The following is a 21147-nucleotide window of genomic DNA, read 5'->3' as shown; positions in this document are numbered from 1 at the left end:
TTGAGAGCACATGGGGGAGTATCACCGTTCTTAGACACTAACTAAATGCTCATATTTTCCCCAATAATATGTTTCTAATCTGTCATTTCAAGTTGGTAAGATATTCAGAGCACCTGGTTGATGGTCCTGGTCAGCGTTTTTGTCAGTACACGTGACGAGAATACAGCATTTGAGATAATGATCTGAAGCAGCAGAGTAAGCTGATTCAGTCAATTAGAGTAGAAATTTGTGTCTTGTAAACTTCACTGCGACGAGGATGGGATTCGAACCCACGCGTGCAGAGCACAATGGATTAGCAGTCCATCGCCTTGACCACTCGGCCACCTCGTCCTATTGGGAGTTAAATTTATCTCCTGAAATTCAAACTTTTCCTGTTCTTAAGAGACTTGTTACAATGGTGACAAGTGGCTGTGGACACAAGAAGAAGAAAACTATTGCTGAAAAAACAGGATTCTAACCCATGCGTGCAGACCACAGTTGGTGATCATTTCTTTACTGGAGAACAATTTAGGGGACTACAGGACTCTAACTTATGTTTTCTGGTATTGTACCTGCGTACATAGGCAACTGGCCTTGCTTGTGTTTCTTGAAGATGTAACACTGGTCGTTCAAGAGGCTTCTTTAGTTCTAAAAGAGTTGTGGGAGGTTTCAGGTTTTAAATCTCTCTAGGATCTTCACCTATACTCAGAGTTGGTGTGTAAAACTTGCAGGTCGTTTAACCCCCCACCAAATGGTATTGTGTGGAGCTCCTTGAATCAAGGTGTGTATAGCATTTCGCTATGGTGTGAGTCATTAGGGTTACAAGAAATGGCAAGATATGCAAAGGGCCAGAGAGTGGAAATACCTGTAGCCTCCCACTACTAAGTTAAAACTTAAAGAGGATCTGGAAAGAGAAGTGACAGGTTTTCAAGAAACCAAAGCAAGCCTATGCACAAAGGTTTGATACCGAAAAGTTTCATCTTGAGGTAGAAGACAATGGATGTCACTCACAAAGGGTTCAATAGTGGAGAATGTGGGCATCGATCCCACTACCTCTCACATGCAAAGCGAGCGCTCTACCATTTGAGCTAATCCCCCTGTGTAAGAATGGCTTCTGTGGCAAATCCTGGCAACCTGTTCAGCATGTATGTTGTTCTGTCCTAGACTGGATCACATTGCCTAGACAAATGAATGAAGTCTCTCATCACAGGCCCTCAGGGGACACTGGACAAGTAAGTGATTTACAGCTGGGGAATTAGCTCAAATGGTAGAGCGCTCGCTTAGCATGCGAGAAGTAGTGGGATCGATGCCCACATTCTCCAGGAAATTTGTTATATCTTGATTTTAGTCTGGTTGGGAAAGTCTTTTAATTCAGTTTGATAAAGTCCCCTTCTAAAACAAGATGGATTTCCTTGTTTTTATGCCATGGACTGATATTATACAGAAATGCTGTTCCATCCTTCCAGCATGGTTCACAGAGTTAAAGAGCCACCGCCAAGTAGGAAGGACATTTTTCTTGAGAGCACATGGGGGAGTATCACCGTTCTTAGACACTAACTAAATGCTCATATTTTCCCCAATAATATGTTTCTAATCTGTCATTTCAAGTTGGTAAGATATTCAGAGCACCTGGTTGATGGTCCTGGTCAGCGTTTTTGTCAGTACACGTGACGAGAATACAGCATTTGAGATAATGATCTGAAGCAGCAGAGTAAGCTGATTCAGTCAATTAGAGTAGAAATTTGTGTCTTGTAAACTTCACTGCGACGAGGATGGGATTCGAACCCACGCGTGCAGAGCACAATGGATTAGCAGTCCATCGCCTTGACCACTCGGCCACCTCGTCCTATTGGGAGGTAAATTTATCTCCTGAAATTCAAACTTTTCCTGTTCTTAAGAGACTTGTTACAATGGTGACAAGTGGCTGTGGACACAAGAAGAAGAAAACTATTGCTGAAAAAACAGGATTCTAACCCATGCGTGCAGACCACAGTTGGTGATCATTTCTTTACTGGAGAACAATTTAGGGGACTACAGGACTCTAACTTATGTTTTCTGGTATTGTACCTGCGTACATAGGCAACTGGCCTTGCTTGTGTTTCTTGAAGATGTAACACTGGTCGTTCAAGAGGCTTCTTTAGTTCTAAAAGAGTTGTGGGAGGTTTCAGGTTTTAAATCTCTCTAGGATCTTCACCTATACTCAGAGTTGGTGTGTAAAACTTGCAGGTCGTTTAACCCCCCACCAAATGGTATTGTGTGGAGCTCCTTGAATCAAGGTGTGTATAGCATTTCGCTATAGTGCGAGTCATTAGGGTTACAAGAAATGGCAAGATATGCAATGGGCCAGAGAGTTGAAATACCTGTAGCCTCCCACTACTAAGTTAAAACTTAAAGAGGATCTGGAAAGAGAAGTGACAGGTTTTCAAGAAACCAAAGCAAGCCTATGCACATAGGTTTGATACCGAAAAGTTTCATCTTGAGGTAGAAGACAATGGATGTCACTCACAAAGGGTTCAATAGTGGAGAATGTGGGCATCGATCCCACTACCTCTCACATGCAAAGCGAGCGCTCTACCATTTGAGCTAATTCCCCAGTGTAAGAATGGCTTCTGTGGCAAATCCTGGCAACCTGTTCAGCATGTATGTTGTTCTGTCCTAGACTGGATCACATTGCCTAGACAAATGAATGAAGTCTCTCATCACAGGCCCTCAGGGGACACTGGACAAGTAAGTGATTTACAGAGATATCTACAGATGGGGAATTAGCTCAAATGGTAGAGCGCTCGCTTAGCATGCGAGAAGTAGTGGGATCGATGCCCACATTCTCCAGGAAATTTGTTATATCTTGATTTTAGTCTGGTTGGGAAAGTCTTTTAATTCAGTTTGATAAAGTCCCCTTCTAAAACAAGATGGATTTCCTTGTTTTTATGCCATGGACTGATATTATACAGAAATGCTGTTCCATCCTTCCAGCATGGTTCACAGAGTTAAAGAGCCACCGCCAAGTAGGAAGGACATTTTATTTGAGAGCACATGGGGGAGTATCACCGTTCTTAGACACTAACTAAAAGCTCATATTTTCCCCAATAATATGTTTCTAATCTGTCATTTCAAGTTGGTAAGATATTCAGAGCACCTGGTTGATGGTCCTGGTCAGCGTTTTTGTCAGTACACGTGACGAGAATACAGCATTTGAGATAATGATCTGAAGCAGCAGAGTAAGCTGATTCAGTCAATTAGAGTAGAAATTTGTGTCTTGTAAACTTCACTGCGACGAGGATGGGATTCGAACCCACGCGTGCAGAGCACAATGGATTAGCAGTCCATCGCCTTGACCACTCGGCCACCTCGTCCTATTCGGAGGTGAATTTATCTCCTGAAATTCAAACTTTTCCTGTTCTTAAGAGACTTGTTACACTGGTGACAAGTGGCTGTGGACACAAGAAGAAGAAAACTATTGCTGAAAAAACAGGATTCTAACCCATGCGTGCAGACCACAGTTGGTGATCATTTCTTTACTGGAGAACAATTTAGGGGACTACAGGACTCTAACTTATGTTTTCTGGTATTGTACCTGCGTACATAGGCAACTGGCCTTGCTTGTGTTTCTTGAAGATGTAACACTGGTCGTTCAAGAGGCTTCTTTAGTTCTAAAAGAGTTGTGGGAGGTTTCAGGTTTTAAATCTCTCTAGGATCTTCACCTATACTCAGAGTTGGTGTGTAAAACTTGCAGGTCGTTTAACCCCCCACCAAATGGTATTGTGTGGAGCTCCTTGAATCAAGGTGTGTATAGCATTTCGCTATGGTGTGAGTCATTAGGGTTACAAGAAATGGCAAGATATGCAAAGGGCCAGAGAGTGGAAATACCTGTAGCCTCCCACTACTAAGTTAAAACTTAAAGAGGATCTGGAAAGAGAAGTGACAGGTTTTCAAGAAACCAAAGCAAGCCTATGCACAAAGGTTTGATACCGAAAAGTTTCATCTTGAGGTAGAAGACAATGGATGTCACTCACAAAGGGTTCAATAGTGGAGAATGTGGGCATCGATCCCACTACCTCTCACATGCAAAGCGAGCGCTCTACCATTTGAGCTAATCCCCCTGTGTAAGAATGGCTTCTGTGGCAAATCCTGGCAACCTGTTCAGCATGTATGTTGTTCTGTCCTAGACTGGATCACATTGCCTAGACAAATGAATGAAGTCTCTCATCACAGGCCCTCAGGGGACACTGGACAAGTAAGTGATTTACAGCTGGGGAATTAGCTCAAATGGTAGAGCGCTCGCTTAGCATGCGAGAAGTAGTGGGATCGATGCCCACATTCTCCAGGAAATTTGTTATATCTTGATTTTAGTCTGGTTGGGAAAGTCTTTTAATTCAGTTTGATAAAGTCCCCTTCTAAAACAAGATGGATTTCCTTGTTTTTATGCCATGGACTGATATTATACAGAAATGCTGTTCCATCCTTCCAGCATGGTTCACAGAGTTAAAGAGCCACCGCCAAGTAGGAAGGACATTTTTCTTGAGAGCACATGGGGGAGTATCACCGTTCTTAGACACTAACTAAATGCTCATATTTTCCCCAATAATATGTTTCTAATCTGTCATTTCAAGTTGGTAAGATATTCAGAGCACCTGGTTGATGGTCCTGGTCAGCGTTTTTGTCAGTACACGTGACGAGAATACAGCATTTGAGATAATGATCTGAAGCAGCAGAGTAAGCTGATTCAGTCAATTAGAGTAGAAATTTGTGTCTTGTAAACTTCACTGCGACGAGGATGGGATTCGAACCCACGCGTGCAGAGCACAATGGATTAGCAGTCCATCGCCTTGACCACTCGGCCACCTCGTCCTATTGGGAGGTAAATTTATCTCCTGAAATTCAAACTTTTCCTGTTCTTAAGAGACTTGTTACAATGGTGACAAGTGGCTGTGGACACAAGAAGAAGAAAACTATTGCTGAAAAAACAGGATTCTAACCCATGCGTGCAGACCACAGTTGGTGATCATTTCTTTACTGGAGAACAATTTAGGGGACTACAGGACTCTAACTTATGTTTTCTGGTATTGTACCTGCGTACATAGGCAACTGGCCTTGCTTGTGTTTCTTGAAGATGTAACACTGGTCGTTCAAGAGGCTTCTTTAGTTCTAAAAGAGTTGTGGGAGGTTTCAGGTTTTAAATCTCTCTAGGATCTTCACCTATACTCAGAGTTGGTGTGTAAAACTTGCAGGTCGTTTAACCCCCCACCAAATGGTATTGTGTGGAGCTCCTTGAATCAAGGTGTGTATAGCATTTCGCTATAGTGCGAGTCATTAGGGTTACAAGAAATGGCAAGATATGCAATGGGCCAGAGAGTTGAAATACCTGTAGCCTCCCACTACTAAGTTAAAACTTAAAGAGGATCTGGAAAGAGAAGTGACAGGTTTTCAAGAAACCAAAGCAAGCCTATGCACATAGGTTTGATACCGAAAAGTTTCATCTTGAGGTAGAAGACAATGGATGTCACTCACAAAGGGTTCAATAGTGGAGAATGTGGGCATCGATCCCACTACCTCTCACATGCAAAGCGAGCGCTCTACCATTTGAGCTAATTCCCCAGTGTAAGAATGGCTTCTGTGGCAAATCCTGGCAACCTGTTCAGCATGTATGTTGTTCTGTCCTAGACTGGATCACATTGCCTAGACAAATGAATGAAGTCTCTCATCACAGGCCCTCAGGGGACACTGGACAAGTAAGTGATTTACAGAGATATCTACAGATGGGGAATTAGCTCAAATGGTAGAGCGCTCGCTTAGCATGCGAGAAGTAGTGGGATCGATGCCCACATTCTCCAGGAAATTTGTTATATCTTGATTTTAGTCTGGTTGGGAAAGTCTTTTAATTCAGTTTGATAAAGTCCCCTTCTAAAACAAGATGGATTTCCTTGTTTTTATGCCATGGACTGATATTATACAGAAATGCTGTTCCATCCTTCCAGCATGGTTCACAGAGTTAAAGAGCCACCGCCAAGTAGGAAGGACATTTTATTTGAGAGCACATGGGGGAGTATCACCGTTCTTAGACACTAACTAAAAGCTCATATTTTCCCCAATAATATGTTTCTAATCTGTCATTTCAAGTTGGTAAGATATTCAGAGCACCTGGTTGATGGTCCTGGTCAGCGTTTTTGTCAGTACACGTGACGAGAATACAGCATTTGAGATAATGATCTGAAGCAGCAGAGTAAGCTGATTCAGTCAATTAGAGTAGAAATTTGTGTCTTGTAAACTTCACTGCGACGAGGATGGGATTCGAACCCACGCGTGCAGAGCACAATGGATTAGCAGTCCATCGCCTTGACCACTCGGCCACCTCGTCCTATTGGGAGGTAAATTTATCTCCTGAAATTCAAACTTTTCCTGTTCTTAAGAGACTTGTTACAATGGTGACAAGTGGCTGTGGACACAAGAAGAAGAAAACTATTGCTGAAAAAACAGGATTCTAACCCATGCGTGCAGACCACAGTTGGTGATCATTTCTTTACTGGAGAACAATTTAGGGGACTACAGGACTCTAACTTATGTTTTCTGGTATTGTACCTGCGTACATAGGCAACTGGCCTTGCTTGTGTTTCTTGAAGATGTAACACTGGTCGTTCAAGAGGCTTCTTTAGTTCTAAAAGAGTTGTGGGAGGTTTCAGGTTTTAAATCTCTCTAGGATCTTCACCTATACTCAGAGTTGGTGTGTAAAACTTGCAGGTCGTTTAACCCCCCACCAAATGGTATTGTGTGGAGCTCCTTGAATCAAGGTGTGTATAGCATTTCGCTATAGTGCGAGTCATTAGGGTTACAAGAAATGGCAAGATATGCAATGGGCCAGAGAGTTGAAATACCTGTAGCCTCCCACTACTAAGTTAAAACTTAAAGAGGATCTGGAAAGAGAAGTGACAGGTTTTCAAGAAACCAAAGCAAGCCTATGCACATAGGTTTGATACCGAAAAGTTTCATCTTGAGGTAGAAGACAATGGATGTCACTCACAAAGGGTTCAATAGTGGAGAATGTGGGCATCGATCCCACTACCTCTCACATGCAAAGCGAGCGCTCTACCATTTGAGCTAATTCCCCAGTGTAAGAATGGCTTCTGTGGCAAATCCTGGCAACCTGTTCAGCATGTATGTTGTTCTGTCCTAGACTGGATCACATTGCCTAGACAAATGAATGAAGTCTCTCATCACAGGCCCTCAGGGGACACTGGACAAGTAAGTGATTTACAGAGATATCTACAGATGGGGAATTAGCTCAAATGGTAGAGCGCTCGCTTAGCATGCGAGAAGTAGTGGGATCGATGCCCACATTCTCCAGGAAATTTGTTATATCTTGATTTTAGTCTGGTTGGGAAAGTCTTTTAATTCAGTTTGATAAAGTCCCCTTCTAAAACAAGATGGATTTCCTTGTTTTTATGCCATGGACTGATATTATACAGAAATGCTGTTCCATCCTTCCAGCATGGTTCACAGAGTTAAAGAGCCACCGCCAAGTAGGAAGGACATTTTATTTGAGAGCACATGGGGGAGTATCACCGTTCTTAGACACTAACTAAAAGCTCATATTTTCCCCAATAATATGTTTCTAATCTGTCATTTCAAGTTGGTAAGATATTCAGAGCACCTGGTTGATGGTCCTGGTCAGCGTTTTTGTCAGTACACGTGACGAGAATACAGCATTTGAGATAATAATCTGAAGCAGCAGAGTAAGCCGATTCAGTCAATTAGAGTAGAAATTTGTGTCTTGTAAACTTCACTGCGACGAGGATGGGATTCGAACCCACGCGTGCAGAGCACAATGGATTAGCAGTCCATCGCCTTGACCACTCGGCCACCTCGTCCTATTCGGAGGTGAATTTATCTCCTGAAATTCAAACTTTTCCTGTTCTTAAGAGACTTGTTACACTGGTGACAAGTGGCTGTGGACACAAGAAGAAGAAAACTATTGCTGAAAAAACAGGATTCTAACCCATGCGTGCAGACCACAGTTGGTGATCATTTCTTTACTGGAGAACAATTTAGGGGACTACAGGACTCTAACTTATGTTTTCTGGTATTGTACCTGCGTACATAGGCAACTGGCCTTGCTTGTGTTTCTTGAAGATGTAACACTGGTCGTTCAAGAGGCTTCTTTAGTTCTAAAAGAGTTGTGGGAGGTTTCAGGTTTTAAATCTCTCTAGGATCTTCACCTATACTCAGAGTTGGTGTGTAAAACTTGCAGGTCGTTTAACCCCCCACCAAATGGTATTGTGTGGAGCTCCTTGAATCAAGGTGTGTATAGCATTTCGCTATAGTGCGAGTCATTAGGGTTACAAGAAATGGCAAGATATGCAATGGGCCAGAGAGTTGAAATACCTGTAGCCTCCCACTACTAAGTTAAAACTTAAAGAGGATCTGGAAAGAGAAGTGACAGGTTTTCAAGAAACCAAAGCAAGCCTATGCACATAGGTTTGATACCGAAAAGTTTCATCTTGAGGTAGAAGACAATGGATGTCACTCACAAAGGGTTCAATAGTGGAGAATGTGGGCATCGATCCCACTACCTCTCACATGCAAAGCGAGCGCTCTACCATTTGAGCTAATTCCCCAGTGTAAGAATGGCTTCTGTGGCAAATCCTGGCAACCTGTTCAGCATGTATGTTGTTCTGTCCTAGACTGGATCACATTGCCTAGACAAATGAATGAAGTCTCTCATCACAGGCCCTCAGGGGACACTGGACAAGTAAGTGATTTACAGAGATATCTACAGATGGGGAATTAGCTCAAATGGTAGAGCGCTCGCTTAGCATGCGAGAAGTAGTGGGATCGATGCCCACATTCTCCAGGAAATTTGTTATATCTTGATTTTAGTCTGGTTGGGAAAGTCTTTTAATTCAGTTTGATAAAGTCCCCTTCTAAAACAAGATGGATTTCCTTGTTTTTATGCCATGGACTGATATTATACAGAAATGCTGTTCCATCCTTCCAGCATGGTTCACAGAGTTAAAGAGCCACCGCCAAGTAGGAAGGACATTTTATTTGAGAGCACATGGGGGAGTATCACCGTTCTTAGACACTAACTAAAAGCTCATATTTTCCCCAATAATATGTTTCTAATCTGTCATTTCAAGTTGGTAAGATATTCAGAGCACCTGGTTGATGGTCCTGGTCAGCGTTTTTGTCAGTACACGTGACGAGAATACAGCATTTGAGATAATGATCTGAAGCAGCAGAGTAAGCTGATTCAGTCAATTAGAGTAGAAATTTGTGTCTTGTAAACTTCACTGCGACGAGGATGGGATTCGAACCCACGCGTGCAGAGCACAATGGATTAGCAGTCCATCGCCTTGACCACTCGGCCACCTCGTCCTATTGGGAGGTAAATTTATCTCCTGAAATTCAAACTTTTCCTGTTCTTAAGAGACTTGTTACAATGGTGACAAGTGGCTGTGGACACAAGAAGAAGAAAACTATTGCTGAAAAAACAGGATTCTAACCCATGCGTGCAGACCACAGTTGGTGATCATTTCTTTACTGGAGAACAATTTAGGGGACTACAGGACTCTAACTTATGTTTTCTGGTATTGTACCTGCGTACATAGGCAACTGGCCTTGCTTGTGTTTCTTGAAGATGTAACACTGGTCGTTCAAGAGGCTTCTTTAGTTCTAAAAGAGTTGTGGGAGGTTTCAGGTTTTAAATCTCTCTAGGATCTTCACCTATACTCAGAGTTGGTGTGTAAAACTTGCAGGTCGTTTAACCCCCCACCAAATGGTATTGTGTGGAGCTCCTTGAATCAAGGTGTGTATAGCATTTCGCTATAGTGCGAGTCATTAGGGTTACAAGAAATGGCAAGATATGCAATGGGCCAGAGAGTTGAAATACCTGTAGCCTCCCACTACTAAGTTAAAACTTAAAGAGGATCTGGAAAGAGAAGTGACAGGTTTTCAAGAAACCAAAGCAAGCCTATGCACATAGGTTTGATACCGAAAAGTTTCATCTTGAGGTAGAAGACAATGGATGTCACTCACAAAGGGTTCAATAGTGGAGAATGTGGGCATCGATCCCACTACCTCTCACATGCAAAGCGAGCGCTCTACCATTTGAGCTAATTCCCCAGTGTAAGAATGGCTTCTGTGGCAAATCCTGGCAACCTGTTCAGCATGTATGTTGTTCTGTCCTAGACTGGATCACATTGCCTAGACAAATGAATGAAGTCTCTCATCACAGGCCCTCAGGGGACACTGGACAAGTAAGTGATTTACAGAGATATCTACAGATGGGGAATTAGCTCAAATGGTAGAGCGCTCGCTTAGCATGCGAGAAGTAGTGGGATCGATGCCCACATTCTCCAGGAAATTTGTTATATCTTGATTTTAGTCTGGTTGGGAAAGTCTTTTAATTCAGTTTGATAAAGTCCCCTTCTAAAACAAGATGGATTTCCTTGTTTTTATGCCATGGACTGATATTATACAGAAATGCTGTTCCATCCTTCCAGCATGGTTCACAGAGTTAAAGAGCCACCGCCAAGTAGGAAGGACATTTTATTTGAGAGCACATGGGGGAGTATCACCGTTCTTAGACACTAACTAAAAGCTCATATTTTCCCCAATAATATGTTTCTAATCTGTCATTTCAAGTTGGTAAGATATTCAGAGCACCTGGTTGATGGTCCTGGTCAGCGTTTTTGTCAGTACACGTGACGAGAATACAGCATTTGAGATAATGATCTGAAGCAGCAGAGTAAGCTGATTCAGTCAATTAGAGTAGAAATTTGTGTCTTGTAAACTTCACTGCGACGAGGATGGGATTCGAACCCACGCGTGCAGAGCACAATGGATTAGCAGTCCATCGCCTTGACCACTCGGCCACCTCGTCCTATTGGGAGGTAAATTTATCTCCTGAAATTCAAACTTTTCCTGTTCTTAAGAGACTTGTTACAATGGTGACAAGTGGCTGTGGACACAAGAAGAAGAAAACTATTGCTGAAAAAACAGGATTCTAACCCATGCGTGCAGACCACAGTTGGTGATCATTTCTTTACTGGAGAACAATTTAGGGGACTACAGGACTCTAACTTATGTTTTCTGGTATTGTACCTGCGTACATAGGCAACTGGCCTTGCTTGTGTTTCTTGAAGATGTAACACTGGTCGTTCAAGAGGCTTCTTTAGTTCTAAAAGAGTTGTGGGAGGTTTCAGGTTTTAAATCTCTCTAGGATCTTCACCTATACTCAGAGTTGGTGTGTAAAACTTGCAGGTCGTTTAACCCCCCACCAAATGGTATTGTGTGGAGCTCCTTGAATCAAGGTGTGTATAGCATTTCGCTATAGTGCGAGTCATTAGGGTTACAAGAAATGGCAAGATATGCAATGGGCCAGAGAGTTGAAATACCTGTAGCCTCCCACTACTAAGTTAAAACTTAAAGAGGATCTGGAAAGAGAAGTGACAGGTTTTCAAGAAACCAAAGCAAGCCTATGCACATAGGTTTGATACCGAAAAGTTTCATCTTGAGGTAGAAGACAATGGATGTCACTCACAAAGGGTTCAATAGTGGAGAATGTGGGCATCGATCCCACTACCTCTCACATGCAAAGCGAGCGCTCTACCATTTGAGCTAATTCCCCAGTGTAAGAATGGCTTCTGTGGCAAATCCTGGCAACCTGTTCAGCATGTATGTTGTTCTGTCCTAGACTGGATCACATTGCCTAGACAAATGAATGAAGTCTCTCATCACAGGCCCTCAGGGGACACTGGACAAGTAAGTGATTTACAGAGATATCTACAGATGGGGAATTAGCTCAAATGGTAGAGCGCTCGCTTAGCATGCGAGAAGTAGTGGGATCGATGCCCACATTCTCCAGGAAATTTGTTATATCTTGATTTTAGTCTGGTTGGGAAAGTCTTTTAATTCAGTTTGATAAAGTCCCCTTCTAAAACAAGATGGATTTCCTTGTTTTTATGCCATGGACTGATATTATACAGAAATGCTGTTCCATCCTTCCAGCATGGTTCACAGAGTTAAAGAGCCACCGCCAAGTAGGAAGGACATTTTATTTGAGAGCACATGGGGGAGTATCACCGTTCTTAGACACTAACTAAAAGCTCATATTTTCCCCAATAATATGTTTCTAATCTGTCATTTCAAGTTGGTAAGATATTCAGAGCACCTGGTTGATGGTCCTGGTCAGCGTTTTTGTCAGTACACGTGACGAGAATACAGCATTTGAGATAATAATCTGAAGCAGCAGAGTAAGCCGATTCAGTCAATTAGAGTAGAAATTTGTGTCTTGTAAACTTCACTGCGACGAGGATGGGATTCGAACCCACGCGTGCAGAGCACAATGGATTAGCAGTCCATCGCCTTGACCACTCGGCCACCTCGTCCTATTCGGAGGTGAATTTATCTCCTGAAATTCAAACTTTTCCTGTTCTTAAGAGACTTGTTACACTGGTGACAAGTGGCTGTGGACACAAGAAGAAGAAAACTATTGCTGAAAAAACAGGATTCTAACCCATGCGTGCAGACCACAGTTGGTGATCATTTCTTTACTGGAGAACAATTTAGGGGACTACAGGACTCTAACTTATGTTTTCTGGTATTGTACCTGCGTACATAGGCAACTGGCCTTGCTTGTGTTTCTTGAAGATGTAACACTGGTCGTTCAAGAGGCTTCTTTAGTTCTAAAAGAGTTGTGGGAGGTTTCAGGTTTTAAATCTCTCTAGGATCTTCACCTATACTCAGAGTTGGTGTGTAAAACTTGCAGGTCGTTTAACCCCCCACCAAATGGTATTGTGTGGAGCTCCTTGAATCAAGGTGTGTATAGCATTTCGCTATAGTGCGAGTCATTAGGGTTACAAGAAATGGCAAGATATGCAATGGGCCAGAGAGTTGAAATACCTGTAGCCTCCCACTACTAAGTTAAAACTTAAAGAGGATCTGGAAAGAGAAGTGACAGGTTTTCAAGAAACCAAAGCAAGCCTATGCACATAGGTTTGATACCGAAAAGTTTCATCTTGAGGTAGAAGACAATGGATGTCACTCACAAAGGGTTCAATAGTGGAGAATGTGGGCATCGATCCCACTACCTCTCACATGCAAAGCGAGCGCTCTACCATTTGAGCTAATTCCCCAGTGTAAGAATGGCTTCTGTGGCAAATCCTGGCAACCTGTTCAGCATGTATGTTGTTCTGTCCTAGACTGGATCACATTGCCTAGACAAATGAATGAAGTCTCTCATCACAGGCCCTCAGGGGACACTGGACAAGTAAGTGATTTACAGAGATATCTACAGATGGGGAATTAGCTCAAATGGTAGAGCGCTCGCTTAGCATGCGAGAAGTAGTGGGATCGATGCCCACATTCTCCAGGAAATTTGTTATATCTTGATTTTAGTCTGGTTGGGAAAGTCTTTTAATTCAGTTTGATAAAGTCCCCTTCTAAAACAAGATGGATTTCCTTGTTTTTATGCCATGGACTGATATTATACAGAAATGCTGTTCCATCCTTCCAGCATGGTTCACAGAGTTAAAGAGCCACCGCCAAGTAGGAAGGACATTTTATTTGAGAGCACATGGGGGAGTATCACCGTTCTTAGACACTAACTAAATGCTCATATTTTCCCCAATAATATGTTTCTAATCTGTCATTTCAAGTTGGTAAGATATTCAGAGCACCTGGTTGATGGTCCTGGTCAGCGTTTTTGTCAGTACACGTGACGAGAATACAGCATTTGAGATAATGATCTGAAGCAGCAGAGTAAGCTGATTCAGTCAATTAGAGTAGAAATTTGTGTCTTGTAAACTTCACTGCGACGAGGATGGGATTCGAACCCACGCGTGCAGAGCACAATGGATTAGCAGTCCATCGCCTTGACCACTCGGCCACCTCGTCCTATTGGGAGGTAAATTTATCTCCTGAAATTCAAACTTTTCCTGTTCTTAAGAGACTTGTTACAATGGTGACAAGTGGCTGTGGACACAAGAAGAAGAAAACTATTGCTGAAAAAACAGGATTCTAACCCATGCGTGCAGACCACAGTTGGTGATCATTTCTTTACTGGAGAACAATTTAGGGGACTACAGGACTCTAACTTATGTTTTCTGGTATTGTACCTGCGTACATAGGCAACTGGCCTTGCTTGTGTTTCTTGAAGATGTAACACTGGTCGTTCAAGAGGCTTCTTTAGTTCTAAAAGAGTTGTGGGAGGTTTCAGGTTTTAAATCTCTCTAGGATCTTCACCTATACTCAGAGTTGGTGTGTAAAACTTGCAGGTCGTTTAACCCCCCACCAAATGGTATTGTGTGGAGCTCCTTGAATCAAGGTGTGTATAGCATTTCGCTATAGTGTGAGTCATTAGGGTTACAAGAAATGGCAAGATATGCAAAGGGCCAGAGAGTGGAAATACCTGTAGCCTCCCACTACTAAGTTAAAACTTAAAGAGGATCTGGAAAGAGAAGTGACAGGTTTTCAAGAAACCAAAGCAAGCCTATTCACAAAGGTTTGATACCGGAAAGTTTCATCTTGAGGTAGAAGACAATGGATGTCACTCACAAAGGGTTCAATAGTGGAGAATGTGGGCATCGATCCCACTACCTCTCACATGCAAAGCGAGCGCTCTACCATTTGAGCTAATCCCCCTGTGTAAGAAAGGCTTCTGTGGCAAATCCTGGCAACCTGTTCAGCATGTATGTTGTTCTGTCCTAGACTGGATCACATTGCCTAGACAAATGAATGAAGTCTCTCATCACAGGCCCTCAGGGGACACTGGACAAGTAAGTGATTTACAGAGATATCTACAGATCGGGAATTAGCTCAAATGGTAGAGCGCTCGCTTAGCATGCGAGAAGTAGTGGGATCGATGCCCACATTCTCCAGGAAATTTGTTATATCTTGATTTTAGTCTGGTTGGGAAAGTCTTTTAATTCAGTTTGATAAAGTCCCCTTCTAAAACAAGATGGATTTCCTTGTTTTTATGCCATGGACTGATATTATACAGAAATGCTGTTCCATCCTTCCAGCATGGTTCACAGAGTTAAAGAGCCACCGCCAAGTAGGAAGGACATTTTATTTGAGAGCACATGGGGGAGTATCACCGTTCTTAGACACTAACTAAATGCTCATATTTCCCCCAATAATATGTTTCTAATCTGTCATTTCAAGTTGGTAAGATATTCAGAGCACCTGGTTGATGGTCCTGGTCAGCGTTTTTGTCAGTACACGTGACGAGAATACAGCATTTGAGATAATGATCTGAAGCAGCAGAGTAAGCTGATTCAGTCAATTAGAGTAGAAATTTGTGTCTTGTAAACTTCACTGCGACGAGGATGGGATTCGAACCCACGCGTGCAGAGCACAATGGATTAGCAGTCCATCGCCTTGACCACTCGGCCACCTCGTCCTATTCGGAGGTAAATTTATCTCCTGAAATTCAAACTTTTCCTGTTCTTAAGAGACTTGTTACAATGGTGACAAGTGGCAGTGGACACAAGAAGAAGAAAACTATTGCTGAAAAAACAGGATTCTAACCCATGCGTGCAGACCACAGTTGGTGATCATTTCTTTACTGGAGAACAATTTAGGGGACTACAGGACTCTAACTTATGTTTTCTGGTATTGTACCTGCGTACATAGGCAACTGGCCTTGCTTGTGTTTCTTGAAGATGTAACACTGGTCGTTCAAGAGGCTTCTTTAGTTCTAAAAGAGTTGTGGGAGGTTTCAGGTTTTAAATCTCTCTAGGATCTTCACCTATACTCAGAGTTGGTGTGTAAAACTTGCAGGTCGTTTAACCCCCCACCAAATGGTATTGTGTGGAGCTCCTTGAATCAAGGTGTGTATAGCATTTCGCTATGGTGTGAGTCATTAGGGTTACAAGAAATGGCAAGATATGCAAAGGGCCAGAGAGTGGAAATACCTGTAGCCTCCCACTACTAAGTTAAAACTTAAAGAGGATCTGGAAAGAGAAGTGACAGGTTTTCAAGAAACCAAAGCAAGCCTATGCACAAAGGTTTGATACCGAAAAGTTTCATCTTGAGGTAGAAGACAATGGATGTCACTCACAAAGGGTTCAATAGTGGAGAATGTGGGCATCGATCCCACTACCTCTCACATGCAAAGCGAGCGCTCTACCATTTGAGCTAATCCCCCTGTGTAAGAATGGCTTCTGTGGCAAATCCTGGCAACCTGTTCAGCATGTATGTTGTTCTGTCCTAGACTGGATCACATTGCCTAGACAAATGAATGAAGTCTCTCATCACAGGCCCTCAGGGGACACTGGACAAGTAAGTGATTTACAGCTGGGGAATTAGCTCAAATGGTAGAGCGCTCGCTTAGCATGCGAGAAGTAGTGGGATCGATGCCCACATTCTCCAGGAAATTTGTTATATCTTGATTTTAGTCTGGTTGGGAAAGTCTTTTAATTCAGTTTGACAAAGTCCCCTTCTAAAACAAGATGGATTTCCTTGTTTTTATGCCATGGACTGATATTATACAGAAATGCTGTTCCATCCTTCCAGCATGGTTCACAGAGTTAAAGAGCCACCGCCAAGTAGGAAGGACATTTTTCTTGAGAGCACATGGGGGAGTATCACCGTTCTTAGACACTAACTAAATGCTCATATTTTCCCCAATAATATGTTTCTAATCTGTCATTTCAAGTTGGTAAGATATTCAGAGCACCTGGTTGATGGTCCTGGTCAGCGTTTTTGTCAGTACACGTGACGAGAATACAGCATTTGAGATAATGATCTGAAGCAGCAGAGTAAGCTGATTCAGTCAATTAGAGTAGAAATTTGTGTCTTGTAAACTTCACTGCGACGAGGATGGGATTCGAACCCACGCGTGCAGAGCACAATGGATTAGCAGTCCATCGCCTTGACCACTCGGCCACCTCGTCCTATTGGGAGGTAAATTTATCTCCTGAAATTCAAACTTTTCCTGTTCTTAAGAGACTTGTTACAATGGTGACAAGTGGCTGTGGACACAAGAAGAAGAAAACTATTGCTGAAAAAACAGGATTCTAACCCATGCGTGCAGACCACAGTTGGTGATCATTTCTTTACTGGAGAACAATTTAGGGGACTACAGGACTCTAACTTATGTTTTCTGGTATTGTACCTGCGTACATAGGCAACTGGCCTTGCTTGTGTTTCTTGAAGATGTAACACTGGTCGTTCAAGAGGCTTCTTTAGTTCTAAAAGAGTTGTGGGAGGTTTCAGGTTTTAAATCTCTCTAGGATCTTCACCTATACTCAGAGTTGGTGTGTAAAACTTGCAGGTCGTTTAACCCCCCACCAAATGGTATTGTGTGGAGCTCCTTGAATCAAGGTGTGTATAGCATTTCGCTATGGTGTGAGTCATTAGGGTTACAAGAAATGGCAAGATATGCAAAGGGCCAGAGAGTGGAAATACCTGTAGCCTCCCACTACTAAGTTAAAACTTAAAGAGGATCTGGAAAGAGAAGTGACAGGTTTTCAAGAAACCAAAGCAAGCCTATGCACAAAGGTTTGATACCGAAAAGTTTCATCTTGAGGTAGAAGACAATGGATGTCACTCACAAAGGGTTCAATAGTGGAGAATGTGGGCATCGATCCCACTACCTCTCACATGCAAAGCGAGCGCTCTACCATTTGAGCTAATCCCCCTGTGTAAGAATGGCTTCTGTGGCAAATCCTGGCAACCTGTTCAGCATGTATGTTGTTCTGTCCTAGACTGGATCACATTGCCTAGACAAATGAATGAAGTCTCTCATCACAGGCCCTCAGGGGACACTGGACAAGTAAGTGATTTACAGCTGGGGAATTAGCTCAAATGGTAGAGCGCTCGCTTAGCATGCGAGAAGTAGTGGGATCGATGCCCACATTCTCCAGGAAATTTGTTATATCTTGATTTTAGTCTGGTTGGGAAAGTCTTTTAATTCAGTTTGATAAAGTCCCCTTCTAAAACAAGATGGATTTCCTTGTTTTTATGCCATGGACTGATATTATACAGAAATGCTGTTCCATCCTTCCAGCATGGTTCACAGAGTTAAAGAGCCACCGCCAAGTAGGAAGGACATTTTTCTTGAGAGCACATGGGGGAGTATCACCGTTCTTAGACACTAACTAAATGCTCATATTTTCCCCAATAATATGTTTCTAATCTGTCATTTCAAGTTGGTAAGATATTCAGAGCACCTGGTTGATGGTCCTGGTCAGCGTTTTTGTCAGTACACGTGACGAGAATACAGCATTTGAGATAATGATCTGAAGCAGCAGAGTAAGCTGATTCAGTCAATTAGAGTAGAAATTTGTGTCTTGTAAACTTCACTGCGACGAGGATGGGATTCGAACCCACGCGTGCAGAGCACAATGGATTAGCAGTCCATCGCCTTGACCACTCCGCCACCTCGTCCTATTGGGAGGTAAATTTATCTCCTGAAATTCAAACTTTTCCTGTTCTTAAGAGACTTGTTACAATGGTGACAAGTGGCTGTGGACACAAGAAGAAGAAAACTATTGCTGAAAAAACAGGATTCTAACCCATGCGTGCAGACCACAGTTGGTGATCATTTCTTTACTGGAGAACAATTTAGGGGACTACAGGACTCTAACTTATGTTTTCTGGTATTGTACCTGCGTACATAGGCAACTGGCCTTGCTTGTGTTTCTTGAAGATGTAACACTGGTCGTTCAAGAGGCTTCTTTAGTTCTAAAAGAGTTGTGGGAGGTTTCAGGTTTTAAATCTCTCTAGGATCTTCACCTATACTCAGAGTTGGTGTGTAAAACTTGCAGGTCGTTTAACCCCCCACCAAATGGTATTGTGTGGAGCTCCTTGAATCAAGGTGTGTATAGCATTTCGCTATAGTGCGAGTCATTAGGGTTACAAGAAATGGCAAGATATGCAATGGGCCAGAGAGTTGAAATACCTGTAGCCTCCCACTACTAAGTTAAAACTTAAAGAGGATCTGGAAAGAGAAGTGACAGGTTTTCAAGAAACCAAAGCAAGCCTATGCACATAGGTTTGATACCGAAAAGTTTCATCTTGAGGTAGAAGACAATGGATGTCACTCACAAAGGGTTCAATAGTGGAGAATGTGGGCATCGATCCCACTACCTCTCACATGCAAAGCGAGCGCTCTACCATTTGAGCTAATTCCCCAGTGTAAGAATGGCTTCTGTGGCAAATCCTGGCAACCTGTTCAGCATGTATGTTGTTCTGTCCTAGACTGGATCACATTGCCTAGACAAATGAATGAAGTCTCTCATCACAGGCCCTCAGGGGACACTGGACAAGTAAGTGATTTACAGAGATATCTACAGATGGGGAATTAGCTCAAATGGTAGAGCGCTCGCTTAGCATGCGAGAAGTAGTGGGATCGATGCCCACATTCTCCAGGAAATTTGTTATATCTTGATTTTAGTCTGGTTGGGAAAGTCTTTTAATTCAGTTTGATAAAGTCCCCTTCTAAAACAAGATGGATTTCCTTGTTTTTATGCCATGGACTGATATTATACAGAAATGCTGTTCCATCCTTCCAGCATGGTTCACAGAGTTAAAGAGCCACCGCCAAGTAGGAAGGACATTTTATTTGAGAGCACATGGGGGAGTATCACCGTTCTTAGACACTAACTAAATGCTCATATTTTCCCCAATAATATGTTTCTAATCTGTCATTTCAAGTTGGTAAGATATTCAGAGCACCTGGTTGATGGTCCTGGTCAGCGTTTTTGTCAGTACACGTGACGAGAATACAGCATTTGAGATAATGATCTGAAGCAGCAGAGTAAGCTGATTCAGTCAATTAGAGTAGAAATTTGTGTCTTGTAAACTTCACTGCGACGAGGATGGGATTCGAACCCACGCGTGCAGAGCACAATGGATTAGCAGTCCATCGCCTTGACCACTCGGCCACCTCGTCCTATTCGGAGGTAAATTTATCTCCTGAAATTCAAACTTTTCCTGTTCTTAAGAGACTTGTTACAATGGTGACAAGTGGCTGTGGACACAAGAAGAAGAAAACTATTGCTGAAAAAACAGGATTCTAACCCATGCGTGCAGACCACAGTTGGTGATCATTTCTTTACTGGAGAACAATTTAGGGGACTACAGGACTCTAACTTATGTTTTCTGGTATTGTACCTGCGTACATAGGCAACTGGCCTTGCTTGTGTTTCTTGAAGATGTAACACTGGTCGTTCAAGAGGCTTCTTTAGTTCTAAAAGAGTTGTGGGAGGTTTCAGGTTTTAAATCTCTCTAGGATCTTCACCTATACTCAGAGTTGGTGTGTAAAACTTGCAGGTCGTTTAACCCCCCACCAAATGGTATTGTGTGGAGCTCCTTGAATCAAGGTGTGTATAGCATTTCGCTATAGTGTGAGTCATTAGGGTTACAAGAAATGGCAAGATATGCAAAGGGCCAGAGAGTGGAAATACCTGTAGCCTCCCACTACTAAGTTAAAACTTAAAGAGGATCTGGAAAGAGAAGTGACAGGTTTTCAAGAAACCAAAGCAAGCCTATTCACAAAGGTTTGATACCGGAAAGTTTCATCTTGAGGTAGAAGACAATGGATGTCACTCACAAAGGGTTCAATAGTGGAGAATGTGGGCATCGATCCCACTACCTCTCACATGCAAAGCGAGCGCTCTACCATTTGAGCTAATCCCCCTGTGTAAGAAAGGCTTCTGTGGCAAATCCTGGCAACCTGTTCAGCATGTATGTTGTTCTGTCCTAGACTGGATCACATTGCCTAGACAAATGAATGAAGTCTCTCATCACAGGCCCTCAGGGGACACTGGACAAGTAAGTGATTTACAGCTGGGGAATTAGCTCAAATGGTAGAGCGCTCGCTTAGCATGCGAGAAGTAGTGGGATCGATGCCCACATTCTCCAGGAAATTTGTTATATCTTGATTTTAGTCTGGTTGGGAAAGTCTTTTAATTCAGTTTGATAAAGTCCCCTTCTAAAACAAGATGGATTTCCTTGTTTTTGTGCCATGGACTGATATTATACAGAAATGCTGTTCCATCCTTCCAGCATGGTTCACAGAGTTAAAGAGCCACCGCCAAGTAGGAAGGACATTTTTCTTGAGAGCACATGGGGGAGTATCACCGTTCTTAGACACTAACTAAATGCTCATATTTTCCCCAATAATATGTTTCTAATCTGTCATTTCAAGTTGGTAAGATATTCAGA

At 42.6% G+C, this 21147-nt stretch overlaps 14 non-coding genes across 14 annotated transcripts; all 14 read right to left on the bottom strand.

Annotated features, from left to right (window-relative positions):
* Positions 1-248: 248 nt before the first annotated feature.
* trnas-gcu (transfer RNA serine (anticodon GCU)) lies at positions 249-330 on the bottom strand. The gene has a single exon. It is a non-coding gene; the product is annotated as a tRNA-Ser (tRNA).
* A 1413-nt stretch (positions 331-1743) lies between these two features.
* trnas-gcu (transfer RNA serine (anticodon GCU)) lies at positions 1744-1825 on the bottom strand. Its single transcript has one exon. It is a non-coding gene; the product is annotated as a tRNA-Ser (tRNA).
* Positions 1826-3250: 1425 nt separating this feature from the next.
* trnas-gcu (transfer RNA serine (anticodon GCU)) lies at positions 3251-3332 on the bottom strand. The gene has a single exon. It is a non-coding gene; the product is annotated as a tRNA-Ser (tRNA).
* A 1413-nt stretch (positions 3333-4745) lies between these two features.
* trnas-gcu (transfer RNA serine (anticodon GCU)) lies at positions 4746-4827 on the bottom strand. Its single transcript has one exon. It is a non-coding gene; the product is annotated as a tRNA-Ser (tRNA).
* Positions 4828-6252: 1425 nt separating this feature from the next.
* On the bottom strand, positions 6253-6334 carry trnas-gcu (transfer RNA serine (anticodon GCU)). The gene has a single exon. It is a non-coding gene; the product is annotated as a tRNA-Ser (tRNA).
* Positions 6335-7759: 1425 nt separating this feature from the next.
* trnas-gcu (transfer RNA serine (anticodon GCU)) lies at positions 7760-7841 on the bottom strand. The gene has a single exon. It is a non-coding gene; the product is annotated as a tRNA-Ser (tRNA).
* A 1425-nt stretch (positions 7842-9266) lies between these two features.
* trnas-gcu (transfer RNA serine (anticodon GCU)) lies at positions 9267-9348 on the bottom strand. Its single transcript has one exon. It is a non-coding gene; the product is annotated as a tRNA-Ser (tRNA).
* A 1425-nt stretch (positions 9349-10773) lies between these two features.
* trnas-gcu (transfer RNA serine (anticodon GCU)) lies at positions 10774-10855 on the bottom strand. The gene has a single exon. It is a non-coding gene; the product is annotated as a tRNA-Ser (tRNA).
* Positions 10856-12280: 1425 nt separating this feature from the next.
* trnas-gcu (transfer RNA serine (anticodon GCU)) lies at positions 12281-12362 on the bottom strand. Its single transcript has one exon. It is a non-coding gene; the product is annotated as a tRNA-Ser (tRNA).
* Positions 12363-13787: 1425 nt separating this feature from the next.
* Positions 13788-13869, bottom strand: trnas-gcu (transfer RNA serine (anticodon GCU)). The gene has a single exon. It is a non-coding gene; the product is annotated as a tRNA-Ser (tRNA).
* Positions 13870-15294: 1425 nt separating this feature from the next.
* Positions 15295-15376, bottom strand: trnas-gcu (transfer RNA serine (anticodon GCU)). The gene has a single exon. It is a non-coding gene; the product is annotated as a tRNA-Ser (tRNA).
* A 1413-nt stretch (positions 15377-16789) lies between these two features.
* Positions 16790-16871, bottom strand: trnas-gcu (transfer RNA serine (anticodon GCU)). Its single transcript has one exon. It is a non-coding gene; the product is annotated as a tRNA-Ser (tRNA).
* Positions 16872-18284: 1413 nt separating this feature from the next.
* On the bottom strand, positions 18285-18366 carry trnas-gcu (transfer RNA serine (anticodon GCU)). Its single transcript has one exon. It is a non-coding gene; the product is annotated as a tRNA-Ser (tRNA).
* Positions 18367-19791: 1425 nt separating this feature from the next.
* On the bottom strand, positions 19792-19873 carry trnas-gcu (transfer RNA serine (anticodon GCU)). The gene has a single exon. It is a non-coding gene; the product is annotated as a tRNA-Ser (tRNA).
* Between the last annotated feature and the right edge of the window lie 1274 nt (positions 19874-21147).

This window comes from Pleuronectes platessa, chromosome 16 (genome assembly GCF_947347685.1).
Source record: "Pleuronectes platessa chromosome 16, fPlePla1.1, whole genome shotgun sequence".
Classification (NCBI taxonomy): Eukaryota; Metazoa; Chordata; class Actinopteri; order Pleuronectiformes; family Pleuronectidae; genus Pleuronectes; species Pleuronectes platessa.
The sequence above is the reverse complement of the archived record's forward strand: the minus strand, read 5'-3'. Positions and strand labels throughout refer to the sequence as shown.